Source organism: Hylobates moloch, unplaced genomic scaffold (genome assembly GCF_009828535.3).
Source record: "Hylobates moloch isolate HMO894 unplaced genomic scaffold, HMol_V3 SCAFFOLD_12, whole genome shotgun sequence".
Classification (NCBI taxonomy): Eukaryota; Metazoa; Chordata; class Mammalia; order Primates; family Hylobatidae; genus Hylobates; species Hylobates moloch.
Window position 1 is genome coordinate 4,817,480 of NW_026652287.1, and position 15,787 is coordinate 4,833,266.

Below are 15,787 nucleotides of genomic sequence, written 5' to 3' on the forward strand. Positions count from 1 at the left end.
AAAATGACTTTCTCTCTGCACCCTGCCTTATCCCTGTTTGAATTATTTTAATGTGCTTATTCCCAGCAGGGCAGAATCTTTGGTGTCTGTAGTCCTCAGATCCCCTTGGGCACACATCAGCCTCATGGTCCCTGTCCTCATCATCTGCGAGGGACCACCCTGGAGGCTTCCTAGCATTCCACACTTAGGGTGTTCACAACCCACGCGCAGGTCTCCACATCCACTTTTCTCCTCTTTCACTCTCTCGTACCTAAGATATACCTCCCTGTACTCTTCAGGCACATTCAAACCCCCCACCCATCTTGCAATTGCTAACAGAAACTCAGCTGCTTTCGAGACAACTTTCCCTGTTCCTAATAACTTCAGGCGAACTTCTGCTGAATTCTGCTGTCATTCCTTCCTTCTGCTATGTGTCATTATGGAAGCTGTAGGACATGAAGCCGGAAATCTCAGAATCTGCGGTATCTATAGTTGGGTTCAGATATTGTTTCCGTAAATTACTTGCGTGCCCTCAGGTGTGCTGTTTAACATCTCTGGTCGTTGATTTTATGCATCTGTAAAACGAGTTTTAAAACGGTATTTTCCTCAGGTAATTGTAATAATGCTAAAATGCATTAACGTTAGAAGGGGCTCAGACAAGACTCCATGCGCAGTGAGCATGCCTCCAGGTCCCGTGGATGTTATCCTTGCTAGAATCACCTCTCTGGAAGACTGTGAGGATGTTGGGAGCAGAGTCCCTGCCATTTACTTTTATATTTCCTATGGCACTGAGCACAAGCTAACTAGGTAAATAGCAGAAGTTTCCTAACAGGTGGAATTCTTTTCATCGCTAGTTCTGTGAAGTAGAAAAAGAATGCTCTATTAACCAAGAGTGACAAAGGGTCTTAATTCAGTTTCTCTCTCCTGGTGTGTTACCAATGAGATACATTATAAAGAAAAGAAAAAAAAGAAAGAAAAATAATTCCAGTGGTGTGCATTTTCTAGGCCAGGCATTTCTCTGATGCACTGGTATTGGGTGTTTCATTTTGTTTCAAGTTGGAATGAAATCATGACTTTATGCTCTCTCAGAATTGCTCCTGTAGGACCCTTTGGCAAAGTTATTTGTTTTTCCCCATCTGGCTGCCCACAGGGGTCAGAACACTTCTCTCCTTTTAAACCTGGGGGTGTAGGGGGTGGGAAGGAGACAGTAGGGGTCGCTGTGGTCCTCAAAGGTGGAGACAGGTGTCGCCTGAGCAGAGAGGGACAGAAGGAAGACAGCTTTATCTCAAGGCTACTTGTACGTAGGCGTCCTTAAAGCACCTTAGGCTCATGGTCTGTAAGACAGAGGGTCAAAATATCTTATTGCATGTTCTCATATGTGGGCACTTAAAAAATTGATCACATAGAGGTAGAGGAGTAGAATGATAGACACCAGAGACTGGAAAAGGGGTGTGCTGGTGGGAGGGCTGGGGAATGAAGAGAGCTTGGTTAATGGGTAAAATCATATAGTTAGATAGATGTGGGGGTCTGTCCTGCAGACCCTGACCCAACGACAGATGAATAAAGTACACTGACACAGATATTCTGCTTTGCCAGTTTGGCTGAGCATCTGGGCCACTTTGTCGCAGCCGCGGCCTTGATCAGTCAGTGATACTTATATTTATTCAGTAAAGATTAATTGACAAAGGTTGTGAGTGAACACCACTAGAGGGTAATTGACATTGCTGACTTCTCCAGTAGAAAGCAATTAAGCACCCACCATAGATGAAAGGTTAGTCTTAGGACCACATGAGTAAACAAGCTAGTTAGGTAAACCACCTTCCTTTGTACCCACTTTAAGCTATTTACTCAAAGTAAGGATTAGGTAGCCTTCAGCCATAGCCTTATCCTCAGACTTTTGCAAAAATCTTCAGGCCTTCCAAGAAGGTTTGTGGCTTATAATTTTCCCCACCATCCTGACTGGATAGAAGGAATGAGTTCTAATGTTTCATAGCAGAGTAGGTTGACTGTAGTAAACAATATATTGAATCTTTGAAAATAGCTAGAAAAGAGAACTTTTTTGGGGAGGTTATATATACAAATTTACTTTTTAAGTGCTATTATAATTTACTGGATTAATTTGGATTTTTTATTTTAGATTCAGGAAGTACATATGCAGGTTTGTTTCCTGGTTATATTTTCTTTTTTCTTTTTTTTTTTTTGAGACGGAGTCTCGCTCTGTCGCCCAGGCTGGAGTGCAGTGGCACAATCTCGGCTCATTGCAAGCTCCGCCTCCCGGGTTCACGCCATTCTCCTGCCTCAGCCTCTCCGAGTAGCTGGGATTACAGGTGCCTGCCACCACGCCCGGCTAATTTTTTTGTATTTTTAGTAGAGACGGGGTTTCACCGTGGTCTCGATCTCCTGATCTCGTGATCCGCCCGCCTCGGCCTCCCAAAGTGCTGGGATTACAAGCGTGAGCCACCACGCCCGGCCCCTGGTTATATTTTCTGATGCTGAGATCATGAATGATCCCATCACCCAGGTAGTGAGTGTGGTAATCAAGAGGTTTTTAACCCTTTCTCCCCTTCCTTCCTCCAACCTCCAGTAGTCCCCAGTGTCTGTTGTTCTCATTTTTATGTCCGTGAGTACCCAATGTTTAGCTCGTACTTATAGGTGAGAACATGGGATATTTAGTTTTCTGTTTCTGCACTAGTTTGCTTAGGATAATGGCCTCCAGCTGCGTCCGTGGTGCTGCAAAGGGCATTATTTCATCCTTTTTTTTATGGCTGAGTAGAATTCCATGGTGTATATTCACCTCCGGGAAACATGGTTGCTTTCTGTTTCCCTGTCTGAATATTTTCTTTATCCAGTCCACTTGGGTTGACTCCATGTCTTTGCTATCATGAATAGTGTTGCTATTAACAGGAGAGTACATGTGTCTTTTTGATAGAACAATTTGTTTTCTTTGGGATATATAGTCAGAAATGAGATTGCTGGATGGAATGGTAGTTCTGTTTTCCGTTCTTTGAGAAATCTGTAAACTGCTTTCCACAGTGACTGAACTAATTTACATTCCCACCAACAGTGTGTAAATGTTGCCTTTTCTCTGCAGCCTCGCCAGCATCTGTTGGTTTTTGACTTTTTATTTATTATTTATTTTTGTTTTGAGACAGAGTCTCACTCTGTCATCCAGGCTGGAGTGCAGTGGCATGATTTCAGCTCACTGCAACCTCTGCCCCGGGCTCAAGCTGTTCTCCTACCACAGCCTCCCAAGAATCTGTGATTACAGGTGCCCACCACCACGTCCAGCTAATTTTTGTATATTTAGTAGAGACAAGGTTTCACTATGTTGGCCAGACTGGTCTTGAACTCCTGACCTCAGATGATCTGGCTGCCTCAGCCTCCCGAAATGCTGGGATTACAGGCGTGAGCCACTGTGCCTGGCCTAACTTTTTAATAACAGCCATTCTGACTGGTGTGAGATCGTATCTCATTGTGGTTTTGATTTGCATTTATCTGATGATTAGTCATGTGGAGCATTTTTTCATAGGTTTGTTTGCCACGTGTATACCTAGAAGAGAGGACTTGAAATGTACTCATTGTCTAGAAACGATAAACACTTGGGTGTTGGATACCCTGAACACCATGACTTGACCATTACACATTCTCTGCATGTAACAAAATCTCACATGGACCCCATAAATATGTAGAAATACAATGTAGCAAAAACATTTTTAAAAGAATGTAAAAAACATCTATTTCCTAAGCAAGTAAGGTGCTTGGATTGTTTTAAAATTATACATTAGTCATATGACCTTGAACAAAAACTTAACTTCTGTTGGATTAATTTTCCCCAGAGGACTTGAAATAAGTGATTTCTGAAAGTCTCATAAGATGGAAAATGCTGGAATTACATCAACTGCATACAATTCAGCTAACTTTTATTAACTGCTTCACATGTATACAATGCTCTGTGCACTGAAAAATAAAAAAATTAACATCACACACACACGTGAAATCTTACTGCATCTGTGAATCTGTCTAGCTTGGCCATGATTGGTGCATTTTACAGAACACTGATTGGTGCATTTTACAGAGCACTGATTGGTGCATTTTACAATCCTCTTGTAAGACAGGAAACTTCCCCAAGTCCCCACTCGACCCAGGAAGTCCAGCTGGCCTCACCTCTCAATCCCTCCTCTAAACAGGACACCCCAACTGCTCTTGGGAACTGGGCAGTGACCACTCTAGCTACTTCCTGGATAGGGATAGGGATGAAGAAGGGGCCTCTTCTTGATGAAGAAGTTGTAGTGTCCTCCAGAGGGGAAGTTTAGGCCAGCCAAAGGGCCAGTGGGTTGGTCCAGGGGTCCTCAGTAGAAGTTGTGAGTTTAGCTCATTTGGGGTTCCATTTGTAAGACCATCTGTAGCTTGATGGCCTCGATCCTGGAGGAAACAAATTTGACAAGGAGGTTAAAAATACAGGACCCGAAGGCTAGTAATAGCAAGATGGATGTCATGGGACCTAGAAAGGGGAGAAGCCATGTCGCCCAACTCCAGAGGTTGGTATAAGATTTTGAAAGGCGTTGTCTGATTTCAGAAGCCTTTTCCTGTAAACACCGGGCGGCATCTCGTACTATCCCTGACTGGTTAGTGTAAAAACAACACTCTTCCCCAGGAAGGTGCAGCGTCCTCCTTTCTCAGCAGTGGGGAGGTCTAGGCCTCGGTGGTTTTGGAGAGTCACTGCTGCCGAAGAGTCTATTTGGGATGGTAGAGTAAGGATAGATTTTGTTATTTCTTGCAAACTGTCTGAGAAGTCCTTTGAGAGTGTGTGGCTATTCCGGTTCCTATGTAGCAGTGGCCATTCCTAACCCTGTAAGGAGGGGTGTTAGTGGTATGACCCTGTGCCAATGGACTTGAGTTTTGAGGGGCACTGATAGGGTCTGATTTCCTGGGGCAATGTCAATGTTGGGACTTAGGTAGACTAAGGTGCAGGTGCCTGTCCAGTTGGTGGGGAGGCAGATATAGGTTGAAGTTCCACATAAGAAGAATATGCCTTGGCTGGGTAGACAGAACTGGTGGTGTATGTTAACAAGGTGTGTGAGTTTGTTGTTTTCATTTTCTCATACTCCTGGAGTAATTGCCAAGGTAGCTGTGGTGAGTGGCTGGAAAGGGGTGTTGGGAGCAAACTGAGTGGCTCGCTGTGTTCTGTTTTCCCATTGGAGAAAAAAACCATTTTGTATCTACTAGGAACCATTCAAGGGAGTGATTGAAAGAGGGGATGAGAAGGCATTCACTAGTGGTGGGGGCGCTGCTGCAGGGAGTCCAGGGGTGAACGGTCATGCAGGGAGTATGTTTGCCATTACAAAACCTGGACTGTTTGGTAAGCAGGGAGGAGGTGATGATTTTTGGGGACCCTGAGAAGCGGACAAGCCGTCTGAATGGAGCTTTTTGGGTGACTCAGAAGTTACTATGATCAGTTGGGGCTTGAAGTTGTAGTGTATAATTATACTGATAGGATAGTAGGTGCCCCAGGGGCAGGCCTGATACCAGGTTGCATCGGATGCATAAAGGGGCTTGGAAAGTTAGGATGGTATTCGTGGTTATAGGGCTGTGTATGGGCTTTTCATTGTTCATGTAATAGGTGAGGGTGGAAATGTAAGAGAGTAAAAGCTGGATTGCGTGTCCACTTACAGTATTTTTGGTCCTATCAGAGATGGGGAAGTCAGCTAGTGATTGCATGTTTAGAAGTTCGAAAGGGTCTTTTCCGTCACTGTTTCTTGTGTTAGTTTTCTTAAGTGCCTCTTGAGTGTTTCATTTGCCTTCTCACCTTGCCTGAGGATCGTGGCCTCCAGGCGCAGTGAAGGTGATAACAGTAGTTACCATTGTATAAATGCATGAACTTTTTTTTAATCATTTCCCAGTTGAAGAGCATTTGGTTTGTTTCCAGTTTGGGGTGGTTATAAAGAAATATCCACACAACCATTCATGTACAGGTTTTTGCATGAACTTAAGTTTTTATTGCATTCGAATGAATACTAAAAAGTGGAATTGCTTGTTCACGTGGTAAGTGCATGTTTAACATTATAAGAAATTTTTGGGCATTTTTCTAAAGTGGCTCTTTCAATTGCTGTTCCCACAGGCATTGTATAAGTGTTCTAGCTGCTCTGTTTCTTCTTCTATTCTTGGTAATGTGAGTTGTTTTTATGTGGTATCTCATTGTAGTTTTAATCAGCATTTCAATAATGGCTAGTTATGTTGAACACATTTTTCTGTGTTTACCATACATCAAAGGAATGAATGATGAATAACATATAAAAACATATATATATATATATATCTGAAATTCATTAGAATAAGTAAAAGCAGGCTTCACACCATGTGTTTTCATTTCTATGGCCTTCTGGAAGGGGCATAATTATAGGAGAGGAGATTTGACCCCTGTGTAAGACCTGGGGCTCTGGAGAGTGAATGACTCCCCCAGATGTAGCAGACAAAGAAGTGTGCAGTATTTCTCAGGGTAATGAGATGATTCTGTGTTTCGAGTGTAGCGGTAATTACATAACTATGTGCATCTGTCAAAACTCAGAAATGCACGCTAAAAAGGATAGATTTTATTGCATGTACATTATACCTCAATAAAAAGAAATTTGTTTGAGTGGCTAAGGATAGAAATAGATAAAACATCACAAGCGTATAGTCTTATCAGATGGTTAACATCCTTACTGACAGAGTGGTATTTGAGTCAGGGTGGAGGATGTTGTCAAAGAGAAATTTAGGTATGTTGCCCCATTTAAAATAAATGTCTTGTTTTTAAATGGGCTAAGGTATATGTGCTTCTCCCCCAATCAAGAACTTTTACTAGCAACTGTCTTAGTGAGAAAGGAGAAGTACAGACAACTTCCTGCCTTTGAAATGTCAGGCGTAAAGGAGAAAAAAAAAAAAACCCTATGATGTGATAATACAGTGGAATGGATTTAATATTGAAATAAGCATATAATGGCAGACACAGATGAAATGGGCTCTTTTTTAATAACTTTCAATACATGTTATTAATGTGTTTTATAATATTTACATCTCTTCCTTCTAATAGTTAGCATTTTAAATCCCATTTTACAGAAGGAAGCTGAGGTACAGAGAGTTTAAATAAATCGCCCAAGACTAAACAGATAACGTCAGAGCTGGAATTAGAACTAAGCTAGTCTGCCTACAAAGCCCATACTTTTAAGACATAAATCTGTTCCCTTTACATTTTGCCTGAAATTAAATATTCAAGTAGCCATCTTGAATCCTACAATAAAATAAGATTGGCGATATGACTAAGATCATATACCTTAGCTACTTTAATGAAGTCAGAGTTGGTTGTTTTCTTCTGCTGGAGTCCACATCATGTATGCATTTCCACCCACCAAAGAAAGCCATAAGCTCTTCAGGGATTTGGTAACCAGTTATTCCGTGGTGAATTTTCTTATCAACATAAACATTTTCTCACCCAAGTAGCTGTTTATTGTGATATTTGGTATTAAGTCATGGACAAGTTTTATAAATAAGAGCAAATTTAAAAAATAATACAAGGTAGTTTACCTAAAATGAACCTCTATAAACCAACATTGCTGTATATTTTCATGTGCAACAGTGTAATTTCACTCATCAGTTGATTGATTGTCTACAATGCTTCCCACTGTGCTGGATAAAGATGAAATATGATCACGTGGAATGTAGGAGTTGGTTGTGTTTCCTGGATTGGTGGGTTTCTAGTTTTCCTTAAGTTGGAAGAGCATTTGGCCATTATTTCTTCAAATATTTACTTTCCCTCTGTCTTCTCATACTAAGCTGTTTTAAGTTGTTCCACACCTCACTAACGCTCTTTCCATTTTGGGTGGGTAGGGGGAGGGATTCTTTTTCTCCCAATGTTCCATTTGGGTATTTTATATTGTTATGCATTAAAATTGAGTTATATTTTCTTTTGCAATGTCTAATCACCATTAACCCCTTCCAGCATGTGTGTGTGTGTGTATGTGTGTGTGTATGTGTGTATATGTCTATGTGTGTATGTATGTGCGTGTGTGTGTGTGTATGTGTGTGTGTATTTTATCTCAGCATCTCAGGCACTTGGAGTTTCCATCTTTGAAAGTCCAATTTGTCTTTTTAAATATCTTTCATGTCTCTGTTTAACTTTTGAACATAAAGGTTTATAATATCTGTTTTAATGCTCTTCTTTGCTAATCCTATCTCTGGGTCAGTTGAAGCCTGTGTTGACTGATTATTTTCCTCATGATGAATGGTGAGTTTCTGTCATTTTTTCATGCCTAGTAGTGTTTGTTTGAATGCCAGCTGTTAAACATTTTGCCTTGCTTGAGTGCTATTTTTATATTCTGGCACATTTTGAACATTGTTCTGGGATTCAATTAAGTTTTTTGGAAAACATTTGATTCTTTTGGGTCTTGCCTTTATGGTTTTTCAGGTGGGACCAGAGCAATACTCAGTGATATGGTTTGGCTGTGTTCCCACTCAAATCTCATCTTGAATTCCCAGGTGTTGTGGGGAGGGACCTGGTGGGAGGCATATGAATCATGGGGGCAGGTCTTTCCCATGCTGTTCTCATGATAGTGAATAAGTCTTACAAGGTCTGACGGTATTATAAGGGGGAGTTTCCCTGCCCAATCTCCCTCTTTGCCTGCTGCCTCTATGTAAGACATGACTTGCTCCTCTTTGCCTTCTGGCATGATTGTGAGGCTTCCACGGCCACATGGAACTGTAAGTCCAATTAAACATCTTTCATTTGTAAATTGCCCAGCCTCAGGTATGTCTTTATCAGCAGTGTGAAAACAGATTAATACAGTAAATTGGTACCAGGAGTGGGGCACTGCTGAAAAGATACCTGAAAATGTGGAAGCGACTTTAGAACTGGGCCTAAGAGGCAGAGGTTGGAACAATTTGGAGGGCACAGAAGAAGATAGAAAAATGTGGGAAAGTGTGAAACTCCCTAGAGAATGGCTTTAACCTAAAGCCTGATAGAGATATGGACAATAAAGTCCAGGCTGAGGTGGTCTCAGATGAAGACAAGAAACTTGCTGGGAAGTGGAGCAAAGGTGACTCTGGTTATGTTTTAGCTAAGAGACTGGTGGCATTTTGCCCTCGTCCTAGAGATTTATGGAACTTTGAACTTGAGAGAGATGATTTAGGGTTTCTGGGGGAAGAAATTTCTAAGCAACAAAGCATTCAAGAGGTGACTTGGGTGCTGTTAAAGGCATTCAGTTTTATAAGGGAAGCAGAGCATAAAATTTAGAATATTTGCAGACTGACAATGTGATAGAAAAGAACCCCCCCCATTTTCTGAGGAGAAATTCAAGGCGGCTGCAGAAATTTGCATTAATAACGAGGAGCCAAATATTAATCCCCTAGACAATGGTGAAAATGTCTCCAGGGCATGTCAGAGGTCTTCACAGCAGCCCCTCCCATCACAGGCCCAGAGGCCTAGGAGAACATGGTTTTGTGGGCCCAGGTCCTCATGCAGCGTGAAGCATAGGCACTTGGTGTCCTGCATTCCAGCCGCTCCAGCTGTGGCTGACAGACCAATGTAGAGCTTGAGATGTGGCTTCAGAGGGTGCAAGCCCCAAGCCTTGGCAGCTTTCACGTGGAGTTGAGCCTGTGAGTGCACAGAAGTCAAGAATTGGGGTTTGGGAACCTCTGCCTAGATTTCAGAGGATGTATGGAAATGCCTGGATGTCCAAGAATAAGTTTGCTGCAGGGGCAGGGCACTCATGGAGAACCTCTGCTAGGACAGTGTGGAAGGGAAATGTGGGGTCAGAGTCCCCACACAGCGTCCCCACTGGGACATTGCCTAGTGGAGTTGTGAGAAGAGGGCCACCGTCCTCCAGACCCCAGAATGGTAGATCCACCAACAACCTGCACTATTTGCCTGGAAAAGCCACAGACACTCAATGCCAGCCCGTGAAAGCAGCCAGGAGGGAAGCTATACCCTGCCAAGCCACAGGGGCAGAACTTCCTGACTATGGGAACCTACCTCTTGCATCAGCATGACCTGGATGTGAGATATGGGGTCAAAGATCATTTTTGAGCCTTAAGATTTGACTGCCCCACTGGATTTTAGACTTGCATGGGACTGTAGCCCCTTTGTTTTGGCCATTTGGAATGGCTATGTTTATCCAATGCCTGTACCCCCATTGTATCCAAAAAGTAACTAATTTGCTTTTGATTTTTACAGGCTCATAGGCAGAAGGGACTTACCTTATCTCAGATGAAACTTTGGACTGTGGACTTTTGAGTTAATGCTGAAATGAGTTAAGACCTTGGGGCACTGTTGGGAAGCCATAATTGGTTTTGAAATGTGAGTGCATGAGATTTGGGAGGGGCTGGGGCAGAATGATGTGATTTGTCTGTGTCCCCACCCAAATCTCATCTTGAATTCTCATGTGTTGTGGGAGGGACCTGGTGGGAGGTAATTGAATCATGGGGGCAAGTCTTTCCCATGCTGTTCTCATGATAGTGAATAAGTCTCATGAGATCTGACAGTATTATAAGGGGGAGTTTCCCTGCCCAATCTCTCTCTTTGCCTGCTGCCATCCATGTAAGATGTGACTTGCTCCTCCTGCCTTCCGCCATGTTTGTGAGGCTTCCCCAGCCACGTGGAACTGTAAATGCCCAGTAAATTGCCCAGTCTTGGGTATATCTTTATCAGCAGCATGAAAATGGACTAATATACTCAGTCTAGAGCTAATTCTTCCCTACTATTGAAGCAAGACCTTCCTGAGCACTCTACTCAATGCCCCATGGATTATGAAGTTTTCTGGTCTGACTGTTGGGAACAGGTACTATTTTCACCCTTGAGTGAACACCAGGCACTGCTCCCCCTCATCCTTTTGAATGGTTCTTTCTCCAGGTACAGGAAGGTTCTCCACACATGTGCAGACCAGCAATCCACTCAACATTCCAGGAGGCCCTTTCCAGATCTTCAGGGTCCTCTCCTTGCTTTGTACCCTTTCCCATCAGCTCCAGATTCCTCATGCTTCCTCAGCCACCAGCTCTGTCTCTTCAGCTCAGAGACTCTTTCCAGATTCTACCTCAGTTTCCCCTCACATGCTGCAAACTGGGGACACTCTAAGGGCAGCAAGCTGGGGTAACCACAGGGCTCATATGTTTGTTTCCATATCTCAGGGATCATTGTTTATTACCTGATGCCCAGTGTCTTTCCAGCTGTTGTTTCATAATTTTAAATGGTAGATCCCTCTTAGTTCATCTTGGCCAGAAGCAGAACTTCTTCATTATTTTTAAATGGTGCTGAAATGGCAAATACTCACTGAGACTAGCAGTTCTTCTTGTGCATCTTTCTTTCTTATTGTACTTTATTACCTTTTGGTAGCTGACTCATATTTGCCAGCATTTATTCAACCTTGTCTTCTAATTATGACATGCTGATTTTAATGAATATATGCATTCAGTATTAACCCCATGTGTTTTTATTTTTATTTTTTTCAATCAGACACACATTATTAAATATCTGCTCCAGGACAGCCACTGTGCCAATGATAAACTTTTTTAGTGGATAAAACGTTGTATAATACAGCACTCTTTCCTTCCTGGATCGTGCAATGTATTTGTGAAATAAGTATAAAATGAGAGTAGGAAGTAGAGAAGATAAAGGAACATTTTTAAAAACACCCTCATTTATTAAAATCAATATTTGAGATAGTGTCTAAACTTACTTGAAATAAAATTCAATCTGTACAAAAATTAAGAATTTTAATTCTCTATCTCAAGATCCTAGAAGCATCTCTAATTTCACAATTCAAGGCCTATAGAAGACAATTTGGATTGAGCACACCAGAATTTATTTTTTCTTTCCTCTTGTCTTCCGATATAGAGGTTGAAAAGCCAAAAATGTAAACAAGATAAACAAAAACAAAATGCTTCACAGGTTTTCTTGTAACTGTGAGTCACCATATGATTCACTTTGAGCCAGTGACCCCCAATGACGGCAAAGTGGAAATACTTAGAACAGATATCTGTCCTCTCTGTCCCCTGCAAAACAACAACAACAACAAAACCCAAAAACTTTTTGAGTAAAGTTTTTTTTTTCTTTTTTTCTTTTTTCTTTTTTTTTTTTTTTAATATAGCACTCTTTTTCTTTCTGGGGATATAGCTGTGATGCCTGGAGAGAGAGGTGCCATTTTGTGGCCATGAGGGCAAACCATCACATGCTGATATTGATTTAGGCTAAAGAGAGCTGAATACTGGCCTCTTGATGGCGACATTGAGCCACATCAGTGGCCAGAAACTGCCTCATCTGATGAGAAGACAGAACTCCTCCACGTATTTATGCCGCTGATGTAGAGATTGATGTTATTTTCAACTAAACACAATACCTCATACTATTATGTATTCACTTACAAACTATTTTTTTTTTCTTAACTCTCAGTAAAGCAACTCTTAAAACTCACACCTTTTTTTTCCCGACATACTTTTCACATCTTTAAGAAAAGGATTCTACTTCCTACTGGTAAAAATAGAGGCAGTGGGGTATAATGGGAAAACAATAGGTTTTAGAGTCCGATAAATGCAGGGGACTACTGGATCAGTGACTTTTAGTTGAAGCAGAGCTTCTTCTCTGGTTTCCTTGGAGCATCTGTCAACCTCGTGTAGGTTACTTCATTTCTCTTTTGATTTCTGTCTCTGAAATCACATTCGTTATGGAAATCAAGAATAATTAAAAAGCCTAATTCACAAAACATGCAATTGTGGTCTTCTAGTCCTCGGAAATCACATAAGAGAATCTTCATACCATGTGATTCTCTTACATGATTCTGCTCAGGTGAGATGAGCATAAAGGTGAAGGAAACACATTTCCAGGCAGACTCTGTGTCTATCGTCCATTGCTGGGGCTCTTTGTTCTTGTTCTTGGAGCATTTACTGGAAATTAGAGGAAGGAAGATTCTTAGGTGGAAGCCAGTAACGCTCTACAGCTGCATGTGAAACTCTGGTATGTGGATACTGGTCTCAGAGATGGTCTATGATTAAGAAGTTAAGAAAACAACCAGGCAAATTTCACTCATCTGAGCCCCAGGAAAATTATGGCTTTGCAAAATAGCATTAAACTGTCATAGCCCAATCGTCCCCATGATTATGTAAAATACTTGAGCTATGTTTGTCCAAACCAGATAAACTTCTTATGCGAAAAATGTATTGATTAATGAAAGATGAGCATTTTTAGTTCAGCTGTCTTTGCCCATCTTCATCCCAGTAACTTTTATTTCTCTTATTCATACAAAGCTTTTTTAAATTTTAGTTTTTCAAATATAATTATGATTTAGTGCGGTCAGAGACAGTTATTGAAGAGAGATGCTGATCATATTATTTTCCAGTTATGATTTTCAAAAGGCATTTCATTAAAATGCATTTTGCACCAGGGTTCACCCAGTGACTTGAATCTTTGACAACAGAATAATGTGCCACTTGCTCATAGCATAGTTTTTGGGTTTTTTTGTTTTTTGCTTGTTTATTTTGAGATGGAGTCTCGCTTTGTCACCCAGGCTGGAGTGTAGTGGTGCGATCTCGGCTCACTACAAGCTCTGCCTCCTGGGTTCATGCCATTCTCCTGCCTCAGCCTCCCGGGTAGCTGGGACTACAGGCACCCACCACCACGCCCGGCTAATTTTTTATATTTTTAGTGGAGACAGAGTTTCACCATGTTGGCCAGGATAGTCTCGATCTCCTGACCTCGTGATCCACCAGCCTTGGCCTCCCTAAGAGCTGGGATTACAGGCATGAGCCACCGCGCCCGGCCAGCATAGTTTTTTAAACTCCTTGTACATAGTATCAATTACTGTTTCTGGAAAACATCATGGCTTTCCCAGGAATGAGAACTGGAGATCAGGGTGGTATAAATGCAGAAGCAACTTCACCACAGAAAATGCACATAGTTCTTTTTAAGAGCTCTTTAAACCTTCTGATTTATATTGAGAAAAATAATGAAACCCTCGGCACCCCAGCAATGGCTTGGGTAAAAGAAAATGGCTTCTGAAGAACTCTGTTTTGAGGTCTTTTGTTGAAACTTCAGTCATTTGGCCTGATGCAATGTACCGAAACAGCCATCTTCACCAGCTTCTCCTCGTGAACATGGCAGGAGGAAGTACTGGGTAGGGGGCACTGTGAGTTATGAAACAAACATCGTTTATAATGAATAAAAGTCCTTGTGGAGGCAGGTGGTTTATCTGTGGCATCTTACAATGTGCACTGCATACACTTAAATGGACGGAGGGAGCCATAACATAATATTCAATTTCCCTCTAGTTAAAAAATCACTTGCAATAAATCCTTTCTGTAGACTCTCTCTGACTTTATATTCCCAGTATAACATTTTATGCAAAAAGCTCAACAAAGAGGTTGCGCTCTTGAGCACTCTTCTCCGTGGTTCACATTTGAAGTTTTCTCCCTAGTATTATTGCATCCCTGTAACTAGCAGCCCCTGGTGAGCAGAAAGTGACGATGGGAACTGCAAGATGCAGGATGGTGTTGTCTTCTCTGTGTAAAGAGGATCATGGAGAAAACACACACTTGTATTGCTTTTTGGAAATGAGTGGGCTGGGTTTGCAAGGGACTTATCTGTGAACTACAGGGGGAAAGTCACAACAGTGAGTTGTGTTGCTTCCTGCCTTGTAAGTGAAGTCAGATAACTTCTGCAATATTGTAGTTACAGAACAAACTCAGGGAGGTCGCAGGCTGCCAGTTAATGATCACAATGTCGAAGGTTAAGCCAGTTTCTCATGGAGCATGCGTTATTTCATAAGGGATCAAATGTATTTTTTAATAGAAGGCATCTTCGCAAACACTTACGGTGAGCATTCATAGTCTCAATATTATAAGGCAGTGATTCTGCAGCTATTAAAACCTTTTCATATCCAGGAAACCTCTTTGCCCTTCTCCATAAATGATATACGTTAATCTCAATTTTATGATGTATATGTATGATATATACATCAGGTCAAGATTCAACTTAAATGTCATGATAGCTGGTATATAAATATTCACTAGCGTACTCCTTATCTCTATACCATGATGGGAAGTATTCTCCCCACCAAGCACTTGAGTCCACAGGTCCCTTAATAAAACGATTAACTGAAACTTCTTGCTGTTGGCTTCAGCGTTACTTTCTAGCCAACACCAAATTTAAGGAAATGGAGCAAGGCTTGTAGTTTTCAGTCTTCCCAAAACTCCTTAAAGTATCACCGAACAAGATTTTATAGACTTATCTCTTTGAAAATGTCACTTTCATTTTTGCATAATGCCTGAATTTCTCCCCTCATTGAACAGATGCTTCTGTCTTCATATTAGAGCGTTGAAAACATAGATATGTGTGTCACAAAAACCCTTGTCCCAACCAGTCTCCACCATGTGGCCCTGGTCAGTCATTAAGCATCTTTAACACCTATTTTCCCATCAATAAAATTATAGTAATAACTACCTGATAGGGTGAGAAGATTAAATAAGGAGACGTGAAAATTCTTAGCAGAAGGCCTGGTAATTGGTCATGTTTAATATATGTGAGTTGTGTATGGGAGTTTTTGTCTTATCCTCACATTCCACAGAAAACACTTGATGGGTCAGGTGCAGTGGCGCTCGCCTATAATACCAACGTTCTGGGAGGCTGAGGCACGAGGATTGCTTGAGGCCAGGAGTTCGAGACCAGCCTGGGTAACATAGGGAGATGCTATCTCTACAAAAAAATAAGAAAATAAAATTAGCTGAGTGTTGCAGCTGCACCTACAATTCTAGCTATTTAGGGGCTGAGGCAGAATTGCCTGAGCCCAGGGGT